Below are 13149 nucleotides of genomic sequence, written 5' to 3'. Positions count from 1 at the left end.
TCATAAATTTCTAATTTTGAAATGTAACTTTATGCAATAAATATTGTGAAAATTTGGTTTACTCCTTGATGGCAATTTAAGCAGCAGTTTCTGTAGTGTAGTGGTTATCACGTTCACTTAAAATGCTAAAGGTCCCTGGTTGAAACTGTTAGAAACAATGGTCTTTGACACATGCAATAGTTATGATATTTGTAACAGAGAAATATTTGTCATAAATTCCTAATTTTGAAATGTAACTTTATGCAATGAATATTTGACAAATTTGGTTTACTTCTTGATGACAATTCAAGCAGCAGTTTCTGTAGTGTCGTGGTTATCATGTTCGCTTAACAGGCGAAAGGTCCCTGGTTTCAAGCTGGGTGGAAACAGCGCTCATTGACACAAGCAAAAATTATTATATTTTCAACAGAGAAATATTTTTGTCATAAATGCCATATTTTTTATTTTTTTTGAATTTATGCAATGAATATCTGTAAAATTTGGTTTACTCCTTGATGTTTTTTTAATCAGTAGTTTCTGTAGTGTAGTGGCTATCACATTCGCTTAACATGAAAGGTCCCTGGTTTTGAAACAGTGATAATTTTTTTGGAATAATTAATGTATTTGTAAAAGAGAAATATTTTTCATAAATGTCTAATTTGAAATGTAACTTTATGCAATGAATATTTGTAAAATTTGGTTTACTCCTTGATGACAATTCAAGCAGCAGTTTCTGTAGTGTCGTGGTTTGCACTTTCACTTAAAATGCTAAAGGTCCCTGGTTCGAAACTGGGCAGAAACAAAGGTAATTGACACATGCAAAAGTTATCATATTTGTAATAGAAAAAAAAAATTCATGAATGCCATATCTTGGAAATTTGAACTTATGCAATGAATATCTGTAAAATTTGGTTTACTTCTTGCTGTGTTTTCTAGTAGTAGTTTCTGTAGTGTAGTGGTTATCACATTCGCTTCACACGTGAAAGGTCCCCGGTTCGAAACCGGGCGGAAACAGTGATAATTTTTTTTAGGGAATAATTAATGTATTTGTAAAAGAGAAATATTTTTCATAAATTCCTTATTTTGAAATGTAACTTTATGCAATGAATATCTGTAAAATTTGGTTTACTCCTTGATGACAATTCAAGAAGCAGTTTCATAGTGTAGTGGTTATCATGTTCGCTTAACATGCGAAAGGTCCCGGTTTGAAAAGCTGGGTGGAAACAGCGCTCATTGACACATGCAAAAATTATTATATTTTCAACAGAGAAATATTTTTGTCATGAATGCCATATTTTTGAATTTTTTGAATTTATGCAATGAATATCTGTAAAATTTGGTTTACTCCTTGATGATTTTTCTAGCAGTAGTTTCTGTAGTGTAGTGGTTATCACATTCGCTTAACACGTGAAAGGTCCCTGGTTTGAAACAGTGGAAACAACTTTTTTTATGGAATAATTAATGTATTTGTAAAAGAGAAATATTTTTCATAAATGTCTAATTTTGAAATGTAACTTTATGCAATCAATATTTGAAACAAATTTGGTTTACTCCTTGATGACAATTTAAGCAGCAGTTTCTGTAGTGTAGTGGTTTCACGTTCACTTAAAATGCTAAAGGTCCCTGGTTGAAAAACTGGGCAGAAACAATGGTAATTGACACATGCAATAGTTATGATATTTGTAATAGAGAAATATTTTTCATGAAATGCCTATTTTGGAAATGTAACTTTATGCAATGAATATCTGTAAAATTTGGTTTACTCCTTGATGACAATTCAAGCAGTTTTCTGTAGGGTAGTGGTTATCATGTTCGCTTAACACGCGAAAGGTCCCCGGTTTCGAAGCTGGGTGGAAACAGCGCTCATTGACACATGCAAAAATTATTGTATTTGTAACAGAGAAATATTTTTTCATAAATGCCATATTTTTGAAATTTGAATTTATGCAATGAATATTTGTAAAATTTGGTTTACTCCTTGATGGTAATTCTAGCAGTAGTTTCTGTAGTGTAGTGGTTATCACGTTCGCTTAACACGTGAAAGGTCCCTGGTTCAAAACTGGGTGGAAACAGTGATATTTTTTTATGGAATAATTAATGTATTTGTAAAAGAGAAATATTTTTCATAAATTCTATTTTTGAAATGTAACTTTATGCAATCAATATTTGACAAATTTGGTTTACTCCTTGATGGCAATTTAAGCAGCAGTTTCTGTAGTGTCGTGGTTTGCACGTTCACTTAAAATGCTAAAGGTCCCTGGTTGAAAACTGGGCAGAAACAAAGGTAATTGACACATGCAAAAGTTATCATATTTGTAATAGAAAAATATTTTTCATGAATGCCATATTTCGGAAATTTGACTTTATGCAATGAATATCTGTAAAATTTGGTTTACTCCTTGCTGATGTTTTCTAGCAGTAGTTTCTGTAGTGTAGTGGTTATCACATTCGCTTCACACGTGAAAGGTCCCTGGTTCGAAAACCGGGTGGAAACAGTGATCCTTTTTTGGGAATAATTAATGTATTTGTAAAGAGAAATATTTTTCATAAATGCCTTGGAATTTTGGAAATGTAACTTTATGCAATGAATATAAGAAAATTTGGTTTACTCCTTGATGACAATTCAAGCAGCAGTTTTGTAGTGTAGTGGTTATCATGTTCGCTTAACAGCGAAAGGTCCCGGTTTCAAGCTGGGTGGAAACAACGCTCATTGACACAAGCAAAAATTATTATATTTTCAACAGAGAAATATTTTTGTCATGAATGCCATATTTTTGAATTTTTTTGAATTTATGCAATGAATATCAGTAAAATTTGGTTTACTCCTTGATGTTTTTTCTAGCAGTAGTTTCTGTAGTGTAGTGGCTATCACATTCGCTTAACACGTGGAAGGTCCCTGGTTTGAAACAGTGATACTTTTTTTATGGAATAATTAATGTATTTGTAAAAGAGAAATATTTTTCATAAATGTCTAATTTTGAAATGTAACTTTATGCAATCAATATTTGACAAATTTGGTTTACTCCTTGATGGCAATTTAAGCAGCAGTTTCTGTAGTGTCGTGGTTTGCACGTTCACTTAAAATGCTAAAGGTCCCTGGTTGAAACTGGGCAGAAACAATGGTAATTGACACATGCAATAGTTATGATATTTGTAATAGAGAAATATTTTTCATAAATGCCTTATTTTGGAAATGTAACTTTATGCAATGAATATCTGTAAAATTTGGTTTACTCCTTGATGACAATTCAAGCAGCAGTTTCTGTAGTGTCGTGGTTATCATGTTCGCTTAACAGGCGAAAGGTCCCCGGTTTCAAGCTGGGTGGAAACAGCACTCATTGACACAAGCAAAAATTATTATATTTTCAACAGAGAAATATTTTTGTCATGAATGCCATATTTTTGAATTTTTTTGAATTTATGCAATCAATATCAGTAAAATTTGGTTTACTCCTTGATGTTTTTTCTAGCAGTAGTTTCTGTAGTGTAGTGGCTATCACATTCGCTTAACACGTGAAAGGTCCCTGGTTTGAAAACTGGGTGGAAACAGTGATGACTAATTTTGAAATTTTTTATGGAATAATTAATGTATTTGTAAGAAGAGAAATATTTTTCATAAATGTCTAATTTTGAAATTGTAACTTTATGCAATGAATATTTGACAAATTTGGTTTACTCCTTGATGACAATTCAAGCAGCAGTTTCTGTAGTGTAGTGGTTATCACGTTCACTTAAAATGCTAAAGGTCCCTGGTTGAAAACTGGGCAGAAACAAAGGTAATTGACACATGCAAAGTGTTATCATATTTGTAACAGAAAAATTTTTTCATGAATGCCATATTTGGAAATTTGACTTTATGCAATGAATATCTGTAAAATTTGGTTTACTTCTTGCTTTGTTTTCTAGCAGTAGTTTCTGTAGTGTAGTGGTTATCAAGTTCGCTTTACACGTGAAAGGTCCCTGGTTCGAAACCGGTGGAAACAGTGATAATTTTTTTTATGGAATAATTAATGTATTTGTAAAAGAGAAATATTTTTCATAAATGCCTTATTTTGGAAATGTAACTTTATGCAATGAATATCTGTAAAATTTGGTTTACTCCTTGATGACAATTCAAGCAGCAGTTTTGGTAGTGTAGTGGTTATCATGTTCGCTTAACATGCAAAGGTCCCCGGTTTCAAGCTGGGTGGAAACAGCATTGACAAATCCAGCTCATTGACACAAGCAAAAATTATTATATTTTCAACAGAGAAATATTTTTGTCATGAATGCCATATTTTTGATTTTTTTGAATTTATGCAATGAATATCAGTAAAATTTGGTTTACTCCTTGATGTTTTTTCTAGCAGTAGTTTCTGTAGTGTAGTGGCTATCACATTCGCTTAACACGTGAAAGGTCCCCGGTTCAAAACAGTGATACTTTTTTTATGGAATAATTAATGTATTTGTAAAAGAGAAATATTTTTCATAAATGCCTAATTTTGGAAATGGAACTTTATGCAATGAATATCTGACAAATTTGGTTTACTCCTTGATGGCTATTCAAGCAGCAGTTTCTGTAGTGTTAGTGGTTATCACGTTGCGCTTAAAATGCTAAAGGTCCCTGGTTGAAACTGGGCAGAAACAATGGTAATTGACACATGCAATAGTTATGATATTTGTAATAGAGAAATATTTTTCATAAATGCCTTATTTTGGAAATGTAACTTTATGCAATGAATATCTGTAAAATTTGGTTTACTCCTTGATGACAATTCAAGAAGCAGTTTCTGTAGTGTAGTGGTTATCATGTTCGCTTAACAGGCGAAAGGTCCCCGGTTTGAAAAGCTGGGTGGAAACAGCGCTCATCTTTGACACATGCAAAAATTATTATATTTTCAACAGAGAAATATTTTTTCATGAATGCCATATTTTTGGAATTTTTTGAATTTATGCAATGAATATCTGTAAAATTTGGTTTACTCCTTGATGTTTTTTCTAGCAGCAGTTTCTGTAGTGTAGTGGTTATCACATTCGCTTAACACGTGAAAGGTCCCTGGTTTTGAAACAGTGGAAACATTTTTTTATGGAATAATTAAGTTTGCACTGTATTTGTAAAAGAGAAATATTTTTCATAAATGTCTGTATTTTGGAAATGTAACTTTATGCAATGAATATTTGAAAATTTGGTTTACTCCTTGATGACAATTTAAGCAGCAGTTTCTGTAGTGTAGTGGTTATCACGTTCACTTAAAATGCTAAAGGTCCCTGGTTGAAAACTGGGCAGAAACAAAGGTAATTGACACATGCAAGTTATCATATTTGTAATAGAGAAATATTTTTCATGAATGCATATTTGGAAATTTGACTTTATGCAATGAATATCTGTAAAATTTGGTTTACTTCTTGCTTTGTTTTCTAGCAGTAGTTTCTGTAGTGTAGTGGTTATCACATTTGCTTCACACGTGAAAGGTCCCTGGTTCGAAACCGGGCGGAAACAGTGATAATTTTTTTATGGAATAATTAATGTATTTGTAAAAGAGAAATATTTTTCATAAATTCCTAATTTTGAAATGTAACTTTATGCAATGAATATTTGACAAATTTGGTTTACTCCTTGATGACAATTCATGAAGCAGTTTTGGTAGGGTAGTGGTTATCATGTTCGCTTAACAGGCGAAAGGTCCCCGGTTTCAAGCTGGGTGGAAACAGCGCTCATTGACACAAGCAAAAATTATTATATTTTCAACAGAGAAATATTTTTGTCATAAATGCCATATTTTTTTTTTTTTTTGAATTTATGCAATGAATATCTGTAAAATTTGGTTTACTCCTTGATGTTTTTTTAATCAGTAGTTTCTGTAGTGTAGTGGTTATCACATTCGCTTCACACGTGAAAGGTCCCTGGTTCGAAACCGGGCGGAAACAGTGATAATTTTTTTATGGAATAATTAATGTATTTGTAAAAGAGAAATATTTTTCATAAATGCCTCATTTTGGAAATATGACTTTATGCAATGAATATCTGTAAAATTTGGTTTACTCCTTGATGACAATTCAAGCAGCAGTTTCTGTAGTGTCGTGGATCTCACTTTCACTTAAAATGTTAAAGGTCCCTGGTTCAAAACTGGGCAGAAACAAAGGTAATAGACACATGCAAGATTTATCATATTTGTAATAGAAAAATATTTTTCATGAATGCCATATTTTGGAAATTTGACTTTATGCAATGAATATCTGTAAAATTTGGTTTACTTCTTGCTTTGTTTTCTAGCAGTAGTTTCTGTAGTGTAGTGGTTATCACATTCGCTTCACACGTGAAAGGTCCCTGGTTCGAAACCGGGCAGAAACAGTGAAAACATTTTTATGGAATAATTAATGTATTTGTAAAAGAGAAATATTTTCATAAATTCATAATTTTGAAATGTAACTTTATGCAATGAATATTTGACAAATTTGGTTTACTGCTTGATGAGAATTCAAGCAGCAGTTTCTGTAGTGTCGTGGTTTACACGTTCACTTAAAATGCTAAAGGTCCCTGGTTCAAAACTGGGCAGAAACAAAGGTAATTGACACATGCAAAAGTTATCATATTTGTAATAGAGAAATATTTTTCATGAATGCCATATTTTGGAAATATTTTGGAAATTTGACTTTCACATGCAATGAATATCTGTAAAATTTGGTGAAAAATTTTTACTCCTTGAATATTTGACAAATTTGGTTTCAAGCAGCAGTTTCTGTAGTGTAGTGGTTATCAAGTTCACTTAAAATGCTAAAGGTCCCTGGTTCAAAACTGGGCAGAAACAAAGGTAATTGACACATGCAAAATTTATCATATTTGTAATAGAAAATATTTTTCATGAATGCCATATTTGGAAATTTGACTTTATGCAATGAATATCTGTAAAATTTGGTTTACTTCTTGCTTTGTTTTCTAGCAGTAGTTTCTGTAGTGTAGTGGTTATCACATTTGCTTCACACGTGAAAGGTCCCTGGTTGAAACCGGGTGGAAACAGTGATAATTTTCTTTATGGAATAATTAATGTATTTGTAAACAGAGAAATATTTTTCATAAATGCCTTATTTTGGAAATGTAACTTTATGCAATGAATATCTGTAAAATTTGGTTTACTCCTTGATGACAATTCAAGAAGCAGTTTTGTAGGGTAGTGGTTATCATGTTCGCTTAACAGGCGAAAGGTCCCCGGTTTCAAGCTGGGTGGAAACAGCGCTCATTGACACAAGCAAAAATTATTATATTTTCAACAGAGAAATATTTTTGTCATAAATGCCATATTTTGGAAATTTGAATTTATGCAATGAATATCTGTAAAATTTGGTTTACTCCTTGATGATTTTTCAGTCAGTATTTTCTGTAGTGTAGTGGCTATCACATTTGCTTCACACGTGAAAGGTCCCTGGTTGAAACCGGGTGGAAACAGTGATCTTTTTTTATGGAATAATTAATGTATTTGTAAAAGAGAAATATTTTTCATAAATTCCTAATTTTGGAAATTTAACTTTATGCAATGAATATTTGAAAATTTGGTTTACTCCTTGATGACAATTCAAGCAGCAGTTTCTGTAGTGTCGTGGTTTACACGTTCACTTAAAATGCTAAAGGTCCCTGGTTCAAAACTGGGCAGAAACAAAGGTAATTGACACATGCAAAAGTTATCATATTTTTGAAATTTGACTTTATGCAATGAATATCTGTAAAATTTGGTTTACTCCTTGATGGCAATTCAAGCAGAAGTTTCTGTAGTGTAGTGGTTATCAAGTTCACTTAAAATGCTGAAAGGTCCCTGGTTCAAAACTGTGCAGAAACAAAGGATAATTGACATGGAATGCAAAAGTTATCATATTTGTAATAGAGAAATATTTTTCATGAATGCCATATTTTGGAAATTTGACTTTATGCAATGAATATCTGTAAAATTTGGTTTACTCCTTGATGACAATTCAAGCAGCAGTTTCTGTAGTGTCGTGGTTTGCACGTTCACTTAAAATGCTAAAGGTCCCTGGTTTGAAACTGGGCAGAAACAAAGGTAATTGACACATGCAAAAGTTATCATATTTGTAATAGAGAAATATTTTTCATGAATGCCATATTTTGGAAATTTGACTTCATGCAATGAATATCTGTAATATTTGGTGTTCTCCTTGATTACAATTCAAGCAGCAGTTTCTGTAGTGTCGTGGTTTGCACTTTCACTTAAAATGCTAAAGGTCCCTGGTTTGAAAAACTGGGCAGAAACAAAGGTAATAGACACATGCAAGATTTATCATATTTGTAACAGAGAAAATATTTTTCATGAATGCCATATTTTGGAAATTTGAATTTATGCAATGAATATCTGTAAAATTTGGTTTACTCCTTGATTTTTCAAGCAGCAGTTTCTGTAGTGTAGTGGTTATCACTTTCGCTTAAAATGTGAAAGGTCCCTGGTTGAAACGGGCAGAAACAAAGGTAATTGACACATGCAAAATTATGTATTTGTAATAGAAGAAATATTTTTCATAAATGCCTAATTTTGGAAATTCAACTTTATGCAATGAATATCTGAAAATTTGGTTTACTCCTTGATGACAATTCAAGAAGCAGTTTTGTAGGGTAGTGGTTATCATGTTCGCTTAACAGGCAAAAGGTCCCTGGTTTCAAGCTGGGTGGAAACAGCGCTCATTGACACAAGCAAAAATTATTATATTTTCAACAGTTCACTTAAGAAATATTTTTGTCATGAATGCCATATTTTTGAATAAATTTTTTGAATTTATGCAATGAATATCTGTAAAATTTGGTTTACTCCTTGGTAATTTTTCAATCAGTATTTTCTGTAGTTTAGTGGTTATCAAGTTTGCTTACACACGAGAAAGTTCCCCGGTTGGAAACAGTGATACTTTTTTTATGGAATAATTAATGTATTTGTAAAAGATAAATATTTTTCATAAATGCCATATTTTGGAAATTTGACTTAATGCAATGAATATCTGACAAATTTGGTTTACTCCTTGATGGCTATTCAAGAAGCAGTTTCTGTAGTCTCGTGGTTTGCACGTTCACTTAAAATTTTAAAGGTCCCTGGTTCAAAACTGGGCACAAACAAAGGTAATTGACACATGCAAAGTTATCATATTTGTAACAGAGAAAATATTTTTCATGAATGCCATATTTTGGAAATTTGAATTTATGCAATGAATATCTGTAAAATTTGGTTTACTCCTTGCTTTGATTTTTAGCAGCAGTTTCTGTAGTGTAGTGGTTATCACATTCGCTTCACACGTGAAAGGTCCCAGGTTGAAACCGGGCAGAAACAGTGGTAATTTTTAAATGGAATAAGTAATGTTTTTGTAAAAGAGAAATATTTTTCATAAATGCCATATTTTGGAAATTTGACTTAATGCAATGAATATTTGACAAATTTGGTTTACTCCTTGATGACAATTCAAGCAGCAGTTTCTGTAGTGTCGTGGTTTGCACGTTCACTTAAAATGCTAAAGGTCCCTGGTTTGAAACTGGGCAGAAAAAATGGTAATTGACACATGCAAAAGTTATGATATTTGTAATAGAGAAAAATTTTTCATAAATGCCTCATTTTGGAAATATGACTTTATGCAATGAATATCTGACAAATTTGGTTTACTCCTTGATGACAATTCAAGCAGCGGTTTCTGTAGTGTTGTAGTTTGCACGTTCACTTAAAATGCTAAAGGTCCCTGGTTCGAAACTGGGCAGAAACAAAGGTAATTGACACATGCAAAAGTTAACATATTTGTAATAGAGAAATATTTTTCATGAATGCCATATTGTGGAAATTTGACTTTATGCAATGAATATTTGTAAAATTTGGTTTACTCCTTGATTTACAATTCAAGCAGCAGTTTCAGTTGTGTCTTGGTTTGCACTGTCACTTAAAATGCTAAAGGTCCCTGGTTCGAAACTGGGCAGAAACAAAGGTTATTGACACATGCAAAAGTTATCATATTTGTAATAGAGAAATATTTTTCATGAATGCCAAATTTTGGAAATTTGACTTCATGCAATGAATATCTGTAAAATTTGGTTTACTCCTTGATGATAATTCAAGCAGCAGTTTCTGTAGTGTTGTAGTTTGCACATTCACTTAAAATGCTAAAGGTCCCTGGTTTGAAAAACTGGGCAGAAAAAATGGTATTTGACACATGCAAGATTTATCATATTTGTAATAGAAAAATATTTTTCATGAATGCCATATTTTGGAAATTTGACTTTATGCAATGAATATCTGTAAAATTTGGTTTACTTCTTGCTGTGTTTTCTAGCAGTAGTTTCTGTAGTGTAGTGGTTATCACATTCGCTTCACACGTGAAAGGTCCCTGGTTTGAAACTGGGCAGAAACAAAGGTAATTGACACATGCAAAAGTTATCACATTTGTAATAGAGAAATATTTTTCATGAATGCCATATTGTGCTTTGATAAGCCGGAGCTTTACCTAGCATAGACTTAGAAATAACCTGGAGCCAGTGGTTCTGGCGACGAATATGTAGCGAGGGCCAGCCGACTATGAGGTTTCTGTGTTATGCAGTATAGCCCATGACCATATACAGTGCCTTGCGAAAGTATTCGGCCCCCTTGAACTTTGCGACCTTTTGCCACATTTCAGGCTTCAAACATAAAGATATAAAACTGTATTTTTTTGTGAAGAATCTACAACAAGTGGGACACAATCATGAAGTGGAATGACATTTATTGGATATTTCAAACTTTTTTACAAATGAAAAACTGAAAAATTGGGCGTGCAAAATTATTCAGCCCCTTTACTTTCAGTGCAGCAAACTCTCTCCAGAAGTTCAGTGAGGATCTCTGAATGATCCAATGTTGACATAAATGACTAATGATGATAAATACAATCCACCTGTGTGTAATCAAGTCTCCGTATAAATGCACCTGCACTGTGATAGTCTCAGAGGTCCGTTAAAAGCGCAGAGAGCATCATAATGAACAAGGAACACACCAGGCAGGTCCGAGATACTGTTGTGAAGAAGTTTAAAGCCGGATTTGGATACAAAAAGATTTCCCAAGCTTTAATCATCCCAAGGAGCACTGTGCAAGCGATATTGAAATGGAAGGAGTATCAGACCACTGCAAATCTACCAAGACCTGGCCGTCCCTCTAAACTTTCAGCTCACACAAGGAGAAGACTGATCACAGATGCAGCCAAGAGGCCCATGATCACTCTGGATGAACTGCCGAGATCTACAGCTGAGGTGGGAGACTCTGTCCATAGGACAACAATCACTCGTATATTGCACAAATCTGGCCTTTATGGAAGAGTGGCAAGAAGAAAGCCATTTCTTAAAAATATCCATAAAAAGTGTCGTTTAAAGTTTGCCACAAGCCACCTGGGAGACACACCAAACATGTGGAAGAAGGTGCTCTGGTCAGATGAAACCAAAATTGAACTTTTTGGCAACAATGCAAAATGTTATGTTTGGCGTAAAAGCAACACAGCTCATCACCCTGAACACACCATACCCACTGTCAAACATGGTGGTGGCAGCATCATGGTTTGGGCCTGCTTTTCTTCAGCAGGGACAGGGAAGATGGTTAAAATTGATGGGAAGATGGATGGAGCCAAATACAGGACCATTCTGGAAGAAAACCTGATGGAGTCTGCAAAAGACCTGAGACTGGGAGGAGATTTGTCTTCCAACAAGACAATGATCCAAAACATAAAGCAAAATCTACAATGGAATGGTTCAAAAATAAACATATCCAGGTGTTAGAATGGCCAAGTCAAAGTCCAGACCTGAATCCAATCGAGAATCTGTGGAAAGAACTGAAAACTGCTGTTCACAAAAATGCTCTCCATCCAACCTCACTGAGCTCGAGCTGTTTTGCAAGGAGGAATGGGAAAAAAGTTCAGTCTCTCGATGTGCAACTGATAGAGACATACCCCAAGCGACTTACAGCTGTAATCGCAGCAAAATGTGGCGCTACAAAGTATTAACTTAAGGGGGCTGAATAATTTTGCACGCCCAATTTTTCAGTTTTTGATTTGTTAAAAAAGTTTAAAATATCCAATAAATGTCGTTCCACTTCATGATTGTGTCCCACTTGTTGATAATTCTTCACAACAAAATACAGTTTTATATCTTTATGTTTGAAGCCTGAAATGTGGCAAAAGGTCGCAAAGTTCAAGGGTGCCGTATACTTTCGCAAGGCACTGTAAACATTGCCTTATTTAAAAAAAATAGCTATCATGCTATAATCAGAATAATTTCTCTGACGAAATCTTCAATCTGGTATAAACAAAGCAATCTGATCATACTCCAGTAAAATACACGATACAGGGAATGCAAAAAAAAATGGCTTCTGCAAAGCACATATACATAGTCCAATCAACATCCACACATTGATTTCATTCTTCAGGTCTTTATTCAAACACAACCACACTTGGAATAAAATGCTCTTTCAGTGTCATGTTGCAGGTTGTGCAAAGTTCAAAAGTGTCTGAGAGATTAGCATTAATGTGTGTGTATGTGTGTGCGGTCAAGTTTGGACGGTCGTACATATGCAAAAAGCCAAGATGGTATATTTCAGGACCATGGACAGCGCGATATCGGCATAGCGATATCTGGCTTCAGAAACACATGACAGTAGACAGCAGCCATCTCATGTGAAGTTGGCACTGGGGAAATACCATGTAATGAGAAACGAGGCCTAGGAGGCAAAAAGACTGAAGGAGAAGACTCCCACAAGAACTCTGCTCTGCAACATTAATTTCAAATGTTACATCTTTCAATTTGTAAATAATAGTGAATACATCTGCAAATAATTGAAACTGACTAATTAAACTACACTGTACAGCTTTAGTGTGTCTGTGCATCATAGGTACAACTGTAAGCAATTCCGTTCTCAAATGTCTGTTTAATGTTAGAAACAAAATGAAAAACACTTGTTAGACCATTACTATGCGGACTGTCATGCATTTTTACTATTACCAACAAGACAACGAAGTGATACGTGCCATGGAGACTTATAACGGATACTTTCCCAAACCAAAAGTTCCCACGCTGAGCGATTGTTTACTACACTATTATGCAAACAATCCAAGTCATACATTAATTGTCATTCATATTCTTAACTGAATATCTTTCCAAAAGTGTTCATTGTGTCAATTCAGAGCTCGGAAATATTGGAAAAA

At 33.7% G+C, this 13149-nt stretch overlaps 7 non-coding genes across 7 annotated transcripts; all 7 read left to right on the top strand.

Annotated features, from left to right (window-relative positions):
* Positions 1–920: 920 nt before the first annotated feature.
* Positions 921–993, top strand: trnav-cac (transfer RNA valine (anticodon CAC)). Its single transcript has one exon. It is a non-coding gene; the product is annotated as a tRNA-Val (tRNA).
* A 985-nt stretch (positions 994–1978) lies between these two features.
* Positions 1979–2051, top strand: trnav-aac (transfer RNA valine (anticodon AAC)). The gene has a single exon. It is a non-coding gene; the product is annotated as a tRNA-Val (tRNA).
* Positions 2052–2400: 349 nt separating this feature from the next.
* On the top strand, positions 2401–2474 carry trnav-cac (transfer RNA valine (anticodon CAC)). Its single transcript has one exon. It is a non-coding gene; the product is annotated as a tRNA-Val (tRNA).
* Positions 2475–5385: 2911 nt separating this feature from the next.
* trnav-cac (transfer RNA valine (anticodon CAC)) lies at positions 5386–5458 on the top strand. The gene has a single exon. It is a non-coding gene; the product is annotated as a tRNA-Val (tRNA).
* Positions 5459–5813: 355 nt separating this feature from the next.
* On the top strand, positions 5814–5886 carry trnav-cac (transfer RNA valine (anticodon CAC)). Its single transcript has one exon. It is a non-coding gene; the product is annotated as a tRNA-Val (tRNA).
* A 351-nt stretch (positions 5887–6237) lies between these two features.
* Positions 6238–6310, top strand: trnav-cac (transfer RNA valine (anticodon CAC)). Its single transcript has one exon. It is a non-coding gene; the product is annotated as a tRNA-Val (tRNA).
* A 3958-nt stretch (positions 6311–10268) lies between these two features.
* trnav-cac (transfer RNA valine (anticodon CAC)) lies at positions 10269–10341 on the top strand. Its single transcript has one exon. It is a non-coding gene; the product is annotated as a tRNA-Val (tRNA).
* The last annotated feature ends 2808 nt before the right edge of the window (positions 10342–13149 follow it).

The sequence above is a fragment of the Oncorhynchus masou genome, chromosome 18 (genome assembly GCF_036934945.1).
Source record: "Oncorhynchus masou masou isolate Uvic2021 chromosome 18, UVic_Omas_1.1, whole genome shotgun sequence".
NCBI classification, from domain to species: domain Eukaryota; kingdom Metazoa; phylum Chordata; class Actinopteri; order Salmoniformes; family Salmonidae; genus Oncorhynchus; species Oncorhynchus masou.
Note: the sequence above shows the minus strand (reverse complement) of the source record. Positions and strands in the feature narration are given on the sequence as shown.